General features: G+C 32.6%; 1 protein-coding gene across 11 annotated transcripts in view; it reads right to left on the reverse strand.

Moving 5' to 3' along the window:
- Window positions 1–14,451, reverse strand: part of dlg1 (MAGUK family member discs large 1) — a 1,569,679-nt gene that overhangs the window by 982,271 nt on the left and 572,957 nt on the right. The gene's annotated exons all lie outside the window — the stretch shown is intronic.

Below are 14,451 nucleotides of genomic sequence, written 5' to 3' on the forward strand. Positions count from 1 at the left end.
TATTTCCTGAGTACCGTTCTGCAACTGTTGCATATCTCAAGTTTTGCACATTCCAGTTCTTTTTAGCCATTTAATTTTTTTTGCTAACGTTTGGAATTCTTGCCCTCAATGCTGAGATCAGTAGGTAACAATCTGAGTCTATGTTTGCTCCTCTATTACTTCTGCAGTTCATTACGTCTGGTCCGTGTCGTGAATCTATGAAGGTATGGTGAATCTGACTCGTTGTTCTTCCATTAGGGTAGGTCCAGGTTACCTTGTGTATAGTCTCGTGTTCAAAATAGGTGCTAGCGACTGTCATGTTTAGTGCTATCAAAGCTTGTATGGTAAAATCAAGATATCTCTATGTCCTGAGGACACACCGTATTTTTTGTTAAATCGGGTTATTATTTTTAATATTTAATTATCGATATATTGTTTAAGATCTTTTTTAGTATTGTTTTACAATATATCTCAATCATAGTCTGTGCACTAATTAAATGTCGTATGCATGACTTCACATACCTAACTAATTTGACTTTGTCCATTCCGATTCGGCGCAAAGTTAATGCTCTTGTCAGTTTTAAATTATTTATAGAAATTGTAGGATTTATGAGTTGACTGACTGTTAGGCAAGATGGATGACCAGGAAACGAAACGTTTGCTACGATTATACAGGGAGATTTCTACACCTTCTATAGGAAATGAAAGCGAGTTTAATGGAATTTATGCAGACTCCAATTTTACAACAAATAATGACGTGTAATCGAGTGATACAGATAATGAGGGTCATACTAATTGTGCTAATCTTCTTGGGGAAGCAAATACACTAAACTTGTTAGGTATAATAATTTATATGAATTCAATACAGAGTATTACAATATTACCTTTACTGTTAAATTTTGACTGAATTTGATCCTTTTTTTGAACGAATGTGTTATTCAAATGATTGTTTAAGAATCCAATTACTACGCTATTCAACGGCTAAATTCTCCCAATGTTAAAATATGATATTAAGTTATGTTGGTTAATAAAATAATATTTGTTGGATTTATATTATGAGTTTAGCTTTATTAAATGCCTTCAATTTTATATAACTGGAAAAAAAGTAACGATTTGTGCTATAACGCTATATTTTTCTGATAATTCAAAAAAGGAGATAGAATCTACAAAGTTTGGAACTTAATTGATATGATGAAAACAAACTTCAATATAGCTCTTTGCCAAACCTGGTCCGTATGTATTAATAAATATAAAATTCCATTTTTGGGCAAACTTTCTTTCCTTCAATACAATTAGAATAAAAGACATCGTTACGGAATTAAAATATTTAATTTTTTTTCAAAATCATATTATACTTTTTAATTTAAAATAGATGAGATAGGTTAATGATATTAAAAGAATAGCCGGAACAAACTGGAAATATGTTGCTCAGGATAGAGACCGATGGAAGGAGTTGGGAGAGGCCTGTGTCCAAATATGGACGACAGAAGGCTAAGAAGAAAAAGAAGAAGAATTTAAAATATACTACGAAAAAGAGGCACTGCACAATCTGTCAAATTCAGAGACAGGTTATGAAACTAATGCCTTTTTATTTAAATTTTCTTCTTCTTCTTGTAGGGCCTATCTGTGTCGGATGTTGGCGACCATCATGGCAATCTGTATTTTGCATCTTTGCATGCTTATTTTAAAACTGCATCAAAATCGCGACGCAACAGTTGTAACGATAACTTATTTTATTGTTTATTCATCCGCCATTGCAAATCTTCCTCATGGTAAGTAAATAAAAATCCAAGAAAATGTGTTTGCTTTTATATGATTTTTAACATTTTATAATTTCATTGTGTAGTAAAATGAAAAAAGTATTGATGTTTATATGTATTTTGTAGAAAAAAAAATGTATACCAATAAAAAATCGGTTTTTCTTTGTTGGCCATAATTATAAACATTAGCATTAGACTAAAATGGAAATGAATATATTTTCATATCGAGTTAAATTTTTTTGAGCTAGCTGCAATAAATACATATACGCGCACATATTTTTAGAAAAATATGTGTTTTCGTTTTTTCATATTTTTCATATTTCATATTTTAAATGTGCGTTTTAGTAGGGGATTTACTAAAGTCTATATAAATATTTTTATTTTCAGATAGAAAATACGATGGGGAAAATGAAAAAGATGCAGCAATTTTATTGGAATTACTGGATACCGTTTCTGATATTGAACTTAGTGACGAGGATGAGGAGAAAAATATTCCAGAAATCTTCACAAGTAAAATAAAAGTTCGTGTAGGTGTCGAGAAAGTGGAACCTAGCTTTGATGAGTTTTCCGAGTCATATTAGAATGAGAAGAAAGATAAAGCTGACATTTCAGAGCCCTCGTCAGGCAAGAAAAAAGAAGTTCGTGTAGGGACTGATTACACAGGGCCCACAAAGATTTAAATCACTGAGTCACACGAGGATGACGAGAACGAATCTGGATCACACGAGGCTGATAAGAAAGATTTATTATTTGATGGACCATCTACAGCAAAATAAGGCAATTTTAGCTTTGCAACCCAATTTAAGACCTTTTTTCAGGGTTGTATATTGTCACCGCTCTTGTTTAATATCTACAGCGAACAAATGTACCAAGAAGCTCTCTCACATCCAAACGAAGGGATAATAGTCAATGAAGAAGTTATCAATAACATTCGATATGCAGACGATACTGCGATAATGGCAAGAACAGAAGAAAATCTGCAACATCTAGTTGAAAGTATGAATGAGATATTTAATAACTACGGCATAAGAATGAACGTCAAAAAAACCAAATATATGACCTTGAGTAAGAGTCCAAGGCATGACACTAGTATCGCAATAAACGGTGCCCAACTCGAAAGAGTAAGCGAATACAACTACTTGGGAACCCTCATCAATGAAACAGGTGACCAACATCGTGAAATAAAAAGACGTATTGAAATTGTCAGGTCTACCATAATAAAAATAAAAAAATTATTTTGTAATCGTGATATAAGTATTCAGCTACGAACTAGAATGTTAAAATGATATGTATTCAGTACTTTGCTTTACGGTGTTAAGGTATGGACTCTTAAACAGAGGAATGTTAAAAATCTTGAAAGCTTTGAGTTGTGCCGTATACTGAATATAAAAAAAAAGAAAACTTGAATAATTAGGCCACCTGATGAAAAGACAAAAGCACACATTCCTACAAAATATAATGCAAGGAAAAATCCAAGGACGTAGAAATACAGGCCGTAGAAGAATGTCCTGGATGAGAAATTTAAGAGAGTGGTTTGGCTGTACCACTAACGAATTATTTAAAACAGCAGTAAATAAAATTAGAATCGCCCCTAACGATATCCAATCTCCGATAGGAGAGGCACTCAAAGAAGAAGAAGCTTTGTAACAACCAAAAATCTGTAAAATGGCGTAAGAAATATTTTGAACCTCCAGATTCGATGGTTTGGAATAAGAAACAAAAACCTACCCTAACAACGCCCTCAAGTGAAAAGCCTTATGATCCTTTATATTTTTGTTCTAAATATATAGACGAACAGCAGTTTGAGGAAATGGCCACTTTTACCAATATGTATGCTTTTCATAACGAAAAAATACATGTGCAGATGAAATTACAAGTATTTTTGGTTTATACATTTCCGGTTGCCTTAAATTTCCAGCAGTTTGTTTATAATGGCGCAAAAATTTTCATATTAATATATTTAGTAAAACAATGGCAATAGACCGATTTTTTCAACTTCGATCAAATTTAGATTATGTCAATCGGCAATGACTGTACCGATAAGTTGTGTAGAATACGCCCTTTGTATGATGGTATCAGCAAACGATGTTTAAAGTTAAAGTTAGAAGAAAACCTATATGTTGTAAAACAAATAGTACCGTTTAAGGGCCATTTGTCTGTAATTTAATACTCAAAGGATACACCGTCACACTGGAAGGAAAAAAATTTTGTCGTATGCGGAAAGCCTAGCATCGCTTATGATTTTGTTTTATATCAAGATGCTTCTATTCGCTTAGGTGCTCAGCTGCTAAAGCGGTTTGGATTTATTGCTACTATAATTCTTCATCTTACAGAAAGAATAAATAATAAAGGGCACAAGTTATATTACGATAATTACTTTTTCTCGTATGAACTTCTTCAAGCCTTAAAATACTAAAAAAATATATTAGCAGCTGGCAATATGTTTCACAATGCTCCTGTGAAAATCAATAAAGAAATGTCGAAAAATGGTAGAAGAACTACAGATCAAGTAACAAGTAATCGGAGTGTGGTTCGGGCTTCTAACTTTGTTGGAATTGGAAATACTGATGTGGTTTAGCAGTGGGAAAAGAAAGAGAAAAAGTATATGGATGTAGAAAGACCTGAGGCAAAAAAGTTTTATATCCATTCGATGGGTGGCGTTGATATATTAGATCAAATGATCAGTGTGTACAGAATATATATTTGTTTAAAAAATAAACCGTTGGAATGATTTTTTATGTCGTGACTTAGCTATAGCTAGTTTGAATATCGGCAAGAATGTGATACACTAAAAATTCCAAAAAAGGACCGAATAATCCTTCTAGATTTCAAAATGAGCCTTGCTGAAAATCTGATCAAGGCAAACAAACCATCAAATTTCTCACATCAAAAGAGTCAAGCCAAATGCTTCAACACCACCCATAGCATGAAAAAAATTAAAATATAATTTTGAAGACATTTTTTTATTACTAACTAGTTTTTGTGTTTTAACTTAATTTCTTAATTAAAAGCTTTGATAAAACTTGCCAGTTTGTGTTATCTTTCGATAAAATTTATTTACGCTAGGTTCAATGTGCACGGTAATGCACAAATAATTTTTTTCCAAACCAAATGAAAAATTTAAAAAATATACATTTGATATTTAGGAGCACTGCCTACTACAAATTGTAGAAATAAATTTTTTTTTTGCTATAAAAAAAATTCATTAAATAAACTTACCCTGTCTATGCCAATTTTCAGCTTATCCCTTGTATCTGTTTGTTATTTCTGTTTTCAAAGAAAAGTTAATCGATATTTTAACGCAGTTTATTAGTGCAATATTCGTCTGGGCAATAAAAGAGCTAATTTTACTTTTGTTTAGAGAAACTTTTAACAACCGTTTGAACGTAAAAGCTCTGAGTTACGAATTCCAAATATTGATTGTGTAACTTTTAAAGGCTATTAAACATAAAACTCGTAAATGTAAACCAGCAAGAATAAACTTGGAAAATTAAGGTTTTATTAAGTATACGTGGATGGTTTTAAAATTGGTTACAAGGGCTTTTAATGCGAGTTCTTTTTATAACGTTATATAAAATATCCATAAAAGAATCGTCATGATCTGCAATGCAGCTTCTCCTTATTTAATTTCCAATTTCTTTTCTAGAGTAGTTATGAAAGTATTCGTAGCTATAGTTGCCTCCATATTTCTATCTCCCACCGAAAAAAGTGACAGTATAAATATGTAAGAAATTCGAGTAGCCGTTGTCCAGGAACGTATTGTGATGTTGGTTGTTTCACCGACACAAATTTATTGATGTATTAAATCATAAAATAACAATGTGTAATAAGTAGGGTATGGGACACTTGGGCGTGGGAAAATTTTTCGGACCGTGGGAAAAAGCGGCATCCTTTGATGTCAGGTGTGCAGTTGTGGCACGTGGCAGGTGTGACAGATGAGCGTGACAACTTTCTTTTCGCCGGTATCCTTTGATGTTTACCTCAGCCCTGCCCCTTCAATGGGAACAAACCGCTGACGTCACAAGATGGCGGCTTTTAACTATCATGCCAACTGTCATTTCTTTGTCGTATGTTAACTGTCAATTTATCTAATCGTCTGGTAGCTATCACGCTTCTTTTCGACTATACTCTTAACAAAAAGACAATATGACGTATACTCTTTCCGTCTATGTTCAATGCAGCTCGTAATTAATCTTCTTCTTTTACATCTACAATACACTATGTTAAACGATTTTTCGATGTCAACAATTCCATTTTTTGCTAAAAATGCTTGATCTCTAATGATCTGTATTCCTAATGTTGCTTATCCTCTATCTCCAATAATGTTGCTTATCCCATCCCTAATATTGCTGCTTTATGATGTAATACTGCTAATTTTTCTATATCGTTTTATTCTATTCGCTAAAATCCTTTCCTGCGACACCTCGCACCTATCCTCTATATAACATGAATTGTTTTGACTTTTGATTACACCTTGCATATTACAAGAAGTACTAGACGGAAAGATGATACGTCATAGTGTCTTTTTGTCGAAAGTATAGTCAAAAAGAAGACGTTATAGCTACCCGACGAGAGAACACGACTTGACAGTTGACAGACGAGAAAGAAATGACATTTGGCATGACAGTTAGAAGACGCCATCTTATGACGTCAGTGGTTCGTCCCCACTGGAGGGACAGGGCAGCGGTAAACATCAAAGAATATTGCCGAAAAAAAAGTTTCCGTGCTCACCTGTCACACCTGTGATGTGCCGCAACTGCACACCTGGAATCAAAGGTTGCCGCTTTTTCGTTTTTTCCCACGGTCCGAAAAATTTTCCCTCGCCCAAGTGTCCCATACTCTGCTTTAATATGTATATAGTCAAGAAGCAGCGAAATATAATTTTGGAAAAATCAAGAACACGTTTTATTTTTATGTTTTTTAAATGGTTAAAACTGAAATGTCAAAAAATTATTAATCTGTCACCCTGTCGGAAAAAATATACTAGGTGATACATTGGCACTTTCTATTAACATGTAACGATGACATTACATCAATGAAACGGCATAAAAGTATTTTACATTCAACAAAAACAATATTGTTTCAAATAAAACTTGACAATTTATTATGAAAAACTGAGTGACTTTAACTGAAATAGTCACCACATTAGTGTACTAAAATATTTCTTTTACAGACGAGCTCTAATCGTCGTCACTATCCAACAAATGAATAATAAATTGTCCACTGTTTGAAGTTAATTCACATTTGGTCTCGATATTCTTAAAATTTTTCGAAATAATGTAAACTCCAATGTATTATCCTCTTACCTTCCATAATGGCCAATGGTTTATTAATGATTTTGTATTTAAATCCAAGTTTTTTCACCCGTCTGCGTAAAAAAGTTTTATGGCAGGTTTTTCCCATCACAAGATTGGTATATACAGGGTGTTTCAAAAAGGTATGACATAAATTAAATAACGCATTCCAAGCACAAAAATAAATTGATTGAATCCAACTTACCTTAGTACAAAAGTGTACACAAAAAAAGTTACAGCCCTTTGAAGTTACAAAATAAAAATTGTTTTTTTGCATTATCTCCTAAACTACTTGACATTTTGTAATAAAAATGGACACAGTCCCCCCAAACTTTTGAGTGCGTTCAAATTAATAAATTTTGTGGCATCATTAGTTTAAGACATTCTTTTTAAAACTTTTTTGTCTCATCACTTTTTCGAAAAACTAGTTTTTTCCTAGTCGGCCATAAAATTATAATTAGTTTCTATGGATACAATAATTACAAACAGTTCCATCAATAATAGTCAATAATTTAAAGCTATCATTTATTGTGTGAATAAGATTATTATTAAAAATTTTGATAATACAATGGCCTACACATTTCAGGAAATGGCAGATATGCATTTAACTTTGAAAGATGAAGACATTTTAGAAATCATTGAAGAAGTCCCTGGAACAAGTACAAGGGTAATAGCTGCTCAACTAAATATTCCTCACGTAAGAGTTTGGAGCCGTTTGAAGGATCAGCTGCTTAAACCCTATCACTTAACAACGGTTCGAGAGTTATTGGTTAAAGATTATCCTAAAAGGATTGGATTTTGTGATTGGTTGTTAATGAAAAACACTCGAAATGTTAATTTTATTGGAAATATTTTGTTTACCGACGAGGCTACCTACAGTAGAAATGGAATAACAAACCATCATAACGAGCACATTTGGGCCGACGAAAATCCTCACGCCAAAAAAACGACTCATTACCAAAGGACTTTCAAAGTTAATGTTTGGACAGGAATAGTGGATAATAATCTAATAGGCCCAGTATTTCTTCCCAACAATTTAAATGGTGATAATTATTTGCAGTTCTTGGCAAACAATTTACAACAGTATTTGGAAGAAGTGAATATTGCAATAAGGCAAAATATGTGGGTTCTACAAGATGGCGCTTCACCGCATTACAGTAATAAAGTCCGGGAATACCTTTGCAGGCAGTATCCTGGTGGGTGGATTGGAAGGGGTCGTGACGCGCCTATTTCTTGGCCACCCAGAATTCCAGGTCTTAACCCCATGGAGTTTTGCTTTTGGGGGTTTATAAAAGAGAAACTGTAATACTAGAGGACGAACAACAATTGAGGGTTAGAGTAATTGAAGCTGCAAATCAATTGCGTCAGAAAAATATTGCGCATTCGGTTTTCCTTATTAAAACGATACCGAATGTGTATTGAAGAAAATGGGGGTCATTTTAAACATTTATTATAATATCAGATTTATAGAGGTTATAGAAATTTTTTGTACTTGTTAATTCATTTAAGCCATTTATTGAGTTGCACGTAATTTTTTAAAGGTTAATCAAAAGGACCGTAACTCAATAAAAACTGTTTTTTTTTTGAAAAAAGTGATAAGAATAAAATTTTTTTTAAAAATAATGTGTTAAACTAATGATGTCACTAAATTTATTTGATTTGAATGTACTCAAAAGTTTGGGGGGATTTAGGGCTGAACACCCCCTTAAAATTTTTCTGTGCGCTTAGATTTTGTTATTTCTTTTTTATGAAAAATGCTTTTAGAACAAGAAAGTAACGTGTCCATTTTTATTACAAAATGTCAAGTAGTTTAGGAGATAATGCAAAAAAACAATTTTTATTTTGTTACTTCAAAGGGCTGTAACTTTTTTGTGTACACTTTTGTACCAAGGTAAGTTAGATTCAATCATTTTATTTTTGTTCCCGCAATGCGTGATTTAATTTATGACATACCTTTTTGAAACACCCAGTAAAATTAATTGTTGATATTACTTTGTTTCCGTAAACCTAATTTCTGAAACATTTAGCAGTCGCTTAATATGTTTAGGTTTTCCAACAGGTTTTCCGATAATATTTTTTAACACCACTTTTTAGCGCATCATAATAAATGAATTCGAAAAATTGTTAAAAAACTAGTCAAACACCTTTGATAATTTTCTATTAAAACAAATTAAGTAGTCCTTGTACAAAAAAATATGTAAAATGTGGGATAAATACCAGCTTTATGTAAATATTTTGGATTATGTGTAGGTATGCAGTTAAAGTGTTTATATCTGTTTCTTGTTTTTACATAAATACCAAAATAATCAATTAAAACTCTTTGCATTTTACCAATACACACTGACACGTTTTAAAATACCAGATGTTTTTAAAACTATTTAAGCAAGCTAAAATATCATTTCCTTCAAATTAAATCCAAAATAAATTTCCTTGCTGTATGTTTTATTTTAATACGAGTATTAATTTATCTATTTTATATTGGCATTGTATGTTACATGGAATAGAAGATTTAAAGTATAGAAAAACATCTTTAGGGCGTATATTGAGTGGATGTATATTAACGATGACATGGACAAAACTAAAATATGATATATGAAAAAATCAGAATAAAGTCAAAAGAAGTTAAATCGGAACAAAAAAATGTCAACATAGAATTCCAAAAAATAAACATAAATGATGAGGTATGTGTATGGATTTAAGACCAAGTAAGTGTCCCCTTACTTTAACTAGGCTTTAACAAAGTACTTTGGTAAAGCTTTTCCAATCGATATTTTTTAAGCTTGGATCTTATAACAATGCTTTTGGTTCTAAAAGTTGTTCGACTTTTAATGTCTGTTATATAGTTTTTTCTTTCCAAATTATTTAAGTAATATTTACCATGAAAGTTTTTCTTTTCTATCGGCGAATCGTTACAGTGATTCTTCCGGTAATATTACTTTGTAGAGTTTCCAGAAAGTTTGGCTTTAAATTAGTTTTTTGTTTTACTTTTGCTAGAGTTAAATTCTTAAGAAATATTTGTAATAAAACTGTTTGTGTAAAACTGTTGCTTCGTAACAAAGATTTTCTTAAATCACTGAACGAAAAGCAAATATTTGCGTCGATAAAAACTGACGGGACGGAAAATCCAATTACGTTTCTATTAACGCCAACACTTATAAGTTATTAAAAGTTTTGATGAAGATATTAAATTCTCTGGGTATTTGTCTAATTTATCTAAGTGATACTATAAAATCTACAGTGTAATACAATAGTTTACAAACAGGGACATATCCCTAGACGATACTCCCTATATTTAAAAAACTGCATTGGGAGACAAGGTATTAATATAAACGGATAATATCTAGATCACCTGCCGTATACTGATGATATTGTATTGATAACAGACCAAATGAAACACCTGCAAATAATGACTGAGGAACTACATAGAGAATCATAGGGATATGATTAAGATATTCTTATCACAATAGATAAAAGACTTATTAGATGTAAAGTCGATTATGGTTAAATATTTTATGGTTCTGACTGTCAATCGCTTTTAAAAGAGCTACAATTAATTTCAAATTCTGCTGTGATAATAGACTAGATTTTTGTAATATTCCTATAAATAGTTCACTATATTCAGCAGGCCTATGTCTTTGAAATTAAGTAGATAATATCTCAGCCTAGCACATGCCACCAATATCCAAGAAAATAATGAAAACCCAAAAAAAATCATGTGTTTGCATGTAAAAAAAAAAGAACCTAAGATGACGAACCACGCAAAAAAAGGAAAATGAGAAGGAAAAATACGCACACAATCAGATTGGCAACATGGAACATTACTTGTTTTAACAGCAAAAGAGATAATAGAAGAACTGATAAATAAAAACATAGATATTTGTGCAATCCAAGAAACCAAGACGAAAAGTAAAAGCTAAAGAGACTATAATCAATATTTTTAGCATACAATGGAGTGAAGAAAGAAGAACGAGCACTAGCAGGCGTAGGTATACTTGTTCATAAAAAATTTTAAGACAGCATAAATAACTTATATCTCCGAAAGAATAATACATACGAACATCACAATAAACTAACAAAAATTAAATGTCATATTTATCTATAGCCCTGAGAATTGCAAACCTAAGTAGGAACGAAAGGCATTTTACGAAAAATTGCAAATCATCCTGGACGACATAGTTCGTGAAGAACCCTTAATTCTTATGGGTGACTTTAAAAAACGAATCGAACATCAAATAGTTCCAGGAGTAACACAAAGATTTAGGAAACACCATGACAAGGCAAATGGAGAACTCATGGCTAATCTCTGTGCTTTTAACGAACCGTCTAACCAACGAATCAATAATACATTTTTCGACCATAAGCTCCAGTATAAATATACATTTGAAAACTCCAGGGGGCATAAATCTATGACTAATTTTATAGTCACTAATAGAAAAATCTACCCAAAGCAGATTCTAGATATCCGAACTTTAGACTCAGCAGACGCAGGGACACAATCTAGAACTAGCAAAAATAAGAATTAAAATAACACCAAAACATTGTCTACAGGAAATCACCCAGGAAAAATTCAACTTAGAATCACTGAGGAAGGACTCTATAAGAGAAATGCAACAAAGAAGACTAACACAGAAGATACAGCTGAAACAAATACACAGTATCCATTACTCCATTACCGTATATTAACATATACGGTGGAGACAAGACCTGACACATCTAAAACGAGACGACTACTAGAAATAACAGATAAAAATACTACGACGAATATCAGAAAAAAGTCTGTTGGATAGGGAGAAAAGCGAAAACATAAGAAGAGCATGCAATATAGAAGAGATAAATGGATGGGTGACAAAATGGAAACAGGAGTGGAATGAATACATTAGTAGAATAGCAGAGGATAGGACAGTACGAATAGCACGAGAAAAGTCACCAAATGGACGAAAAAATACTGGTAGACCAAGAAAAAGATGGTGTGATAATTTAAACAATTTAGCAGGCTAATAGTACTACATACATACAAGAAGCAAGAAGAAGAAGAAGAAAAAGCATGTAAAAAATAATCAAACCCCTTCTTGCGTAAGATTAAACAGATCGTCATTATTTAATCTTAGCTTGTCCACTGCTGGACAATTCCTATGGCAACGTTTTAGATCGTCAGTCCAAAGCGTTGGTGGAGGACCTCTGCTTCAGTAGGCATTAATCCTTGGTGTCCATTCCAGTATCCGCTTTGTCCATCTGTTATGTGTCAAGCCGCGTAACCTACTCAGTTCTACTTCAGTGTTGCTATTCTCTCTATAACATCAGCCACTCCTGATTTGAGCCATACTGATCTGTTTAATTGTTTTTCTTGTCATAGTCAACGTTTCAGTCGATTTTAAAATGTGATTCAACTTGTCAAAGGTTGCCCAAGTCAGTCTTATACGACAGAGAAGCTCAACTAATTGGTTATCTTTTCCCAAAGGAATCTCGTGACCTAGGTATTTATAGGTCATTAACTGGTCTATGGATCTTGCTCCTACGCATATATTTTCAGTACAAGATTTTTCTAGGTTTCAGATATATTTATTTTCAATTCCCTTTCTAGCGATGAAAGGTAGAGCTGATTTAAAAGTTCTTTGGTCGCATTTATGAACCTCAAGGGGCGAATATTTTCTTCATTTGTGTTTATGCCCTTGTCGGTCAGTTTTGATCTTTTACAGGTTTAACAGATACGTGGTCAATAATAATGCTTAATTTCCAAATATTTAGCAAACCAAATTGAAAAGTCCTCTACGTTGGATTATCTGGAAACTCATTCTCAACAAAAATATAACAGAGACCAGTAAGGAACTGGATGTCTTCTGTAAAGGCAAATTATTTAAAAGTAAGTCCATTTTTAATAGCTAAAAATGGAAAAAAGACTTCAGTCCATCTTCAGGTTCCGGATAAAAGGTTACTTAACAACTAAAAAATGTTACAGCTACAGTTCTAGGTTATCAAATATAAATGCCCAGTATTCAAACTGTAATAAACATATTTATATAGTAAAGTGTATAATAAGTATATTTATATGTTATTGAAACAAAAAAGGACTAAAGTAAGTGTAGTATTAGCTCGATTGTGCCAAGGTAGTATTGGTAAAGGAAATACCTTACTGCACCAATGTTCAGTAAGGCCGTAAGGTATACTGCTCCTATTGCTTTGAAGTATTGACACTATGTTATAGGAGAATATATATAAAAAATAGAACAAAACGGTTCTGTAAACTGTATGTTATTTATAAGTACGAGTATAGGTATATTTATTCAAGCTATATTTATTGTGGTGTGTAAATGGGCAGTGAAGGGCAATATATGATGTCACATTCGGTTGACATTACTTAACCTTTCCTACTTCATCAATATCTTCACCTCCAAGTTGGTGCATCACGGTCATCTGAGGAACATCACTAGGATTGTGTAACCAACCCCCAGTGGAACGTACAGTCAGCGCTAATGAGGAAAGGAGTTTTGGTCATCCAATGAATAGAGTTTGAGTGAAGAGCTAACAATCCTCCCTTGTAAAACTCAACTTAAGCGAATACAATGGCTAATAGGACAACCGGACATATTTCACAATAACAAACTCAGCAAATAAAAATGAACAGAATATATTATTTAGTTTAGCGGAAGAACTTAAAAAATACGGAGTTAGAATATTACTACTGCAGGAAATCATGTGAAAGTCTGATGGAAAAATTATTAAAATGAGTTCTCATTGTAATCCTCCAGAAACGAAACCAGACGGGATCAAAGAGGAGTAGGATTTATAATAACTATATGACTAAAAAACCTATTATCGCTTTTACACCAATTTCTGACAGAATTTGCAACAAAAGACTTAAAATACCACAACGAGATAATGGTCAATGTATACACACCGACAAGGGATGCTGAGGAAAAAGAGGTAGAAAGATTCTATGAAAATCGACAGCATGAGGCGATTTTACCGCTAAGCTAGGAAAAAAAATCACTTGTATAAATATAATTGGAAAACATGCGTTAGGCTTTCACGGCCATCGTCTAACTTGTTAAACTGTTTGTTCGGGCTGTTAGGCCGTTGTCTTCTGAGATTACGCTCAACAGAAAAAGGAATCTTTTGAATCGAAACCTACATTCCTACCTACAAACCTACCTAATATTCTCAGCTCAAAAGATCAATTCCAAAACCTTATTAATTTTTTCTATGAAACCAGGCTTTACCAGGAAATTTAAAAGAAAAAACGTACTTTAGAATTTGATAATTAAAAATTGTACCAATATTGAACGTATTCCTTTATCGATTGTAACGTTACTGTATATTCTTGTATAATGTAATAAAACTGTACCTGTGTGAGTGACCTAGGCTGTCGAGACACGTAAATCTAAAAAAAATATATCAAGTAACAATTTCAGTGGTATTTC

The sequence above is a fragment of the Diabrotica undecimpunctata genome, chromosome 2 (genome assembly GCF_040954645.1).
Source record: "Diabrotica undecimpunctata isolate CICGRU chromosome 2, icDiaUnde3, whole genome shotgun sequence".
NCBI classification, from domain to species: domain Eukaryota; kingdom Metazoa; phylum Arthropoda; class Insecta; order Coleoptera; family Chrysomelidae; genus Diabrotica; species Diabrotica undecimpunctata.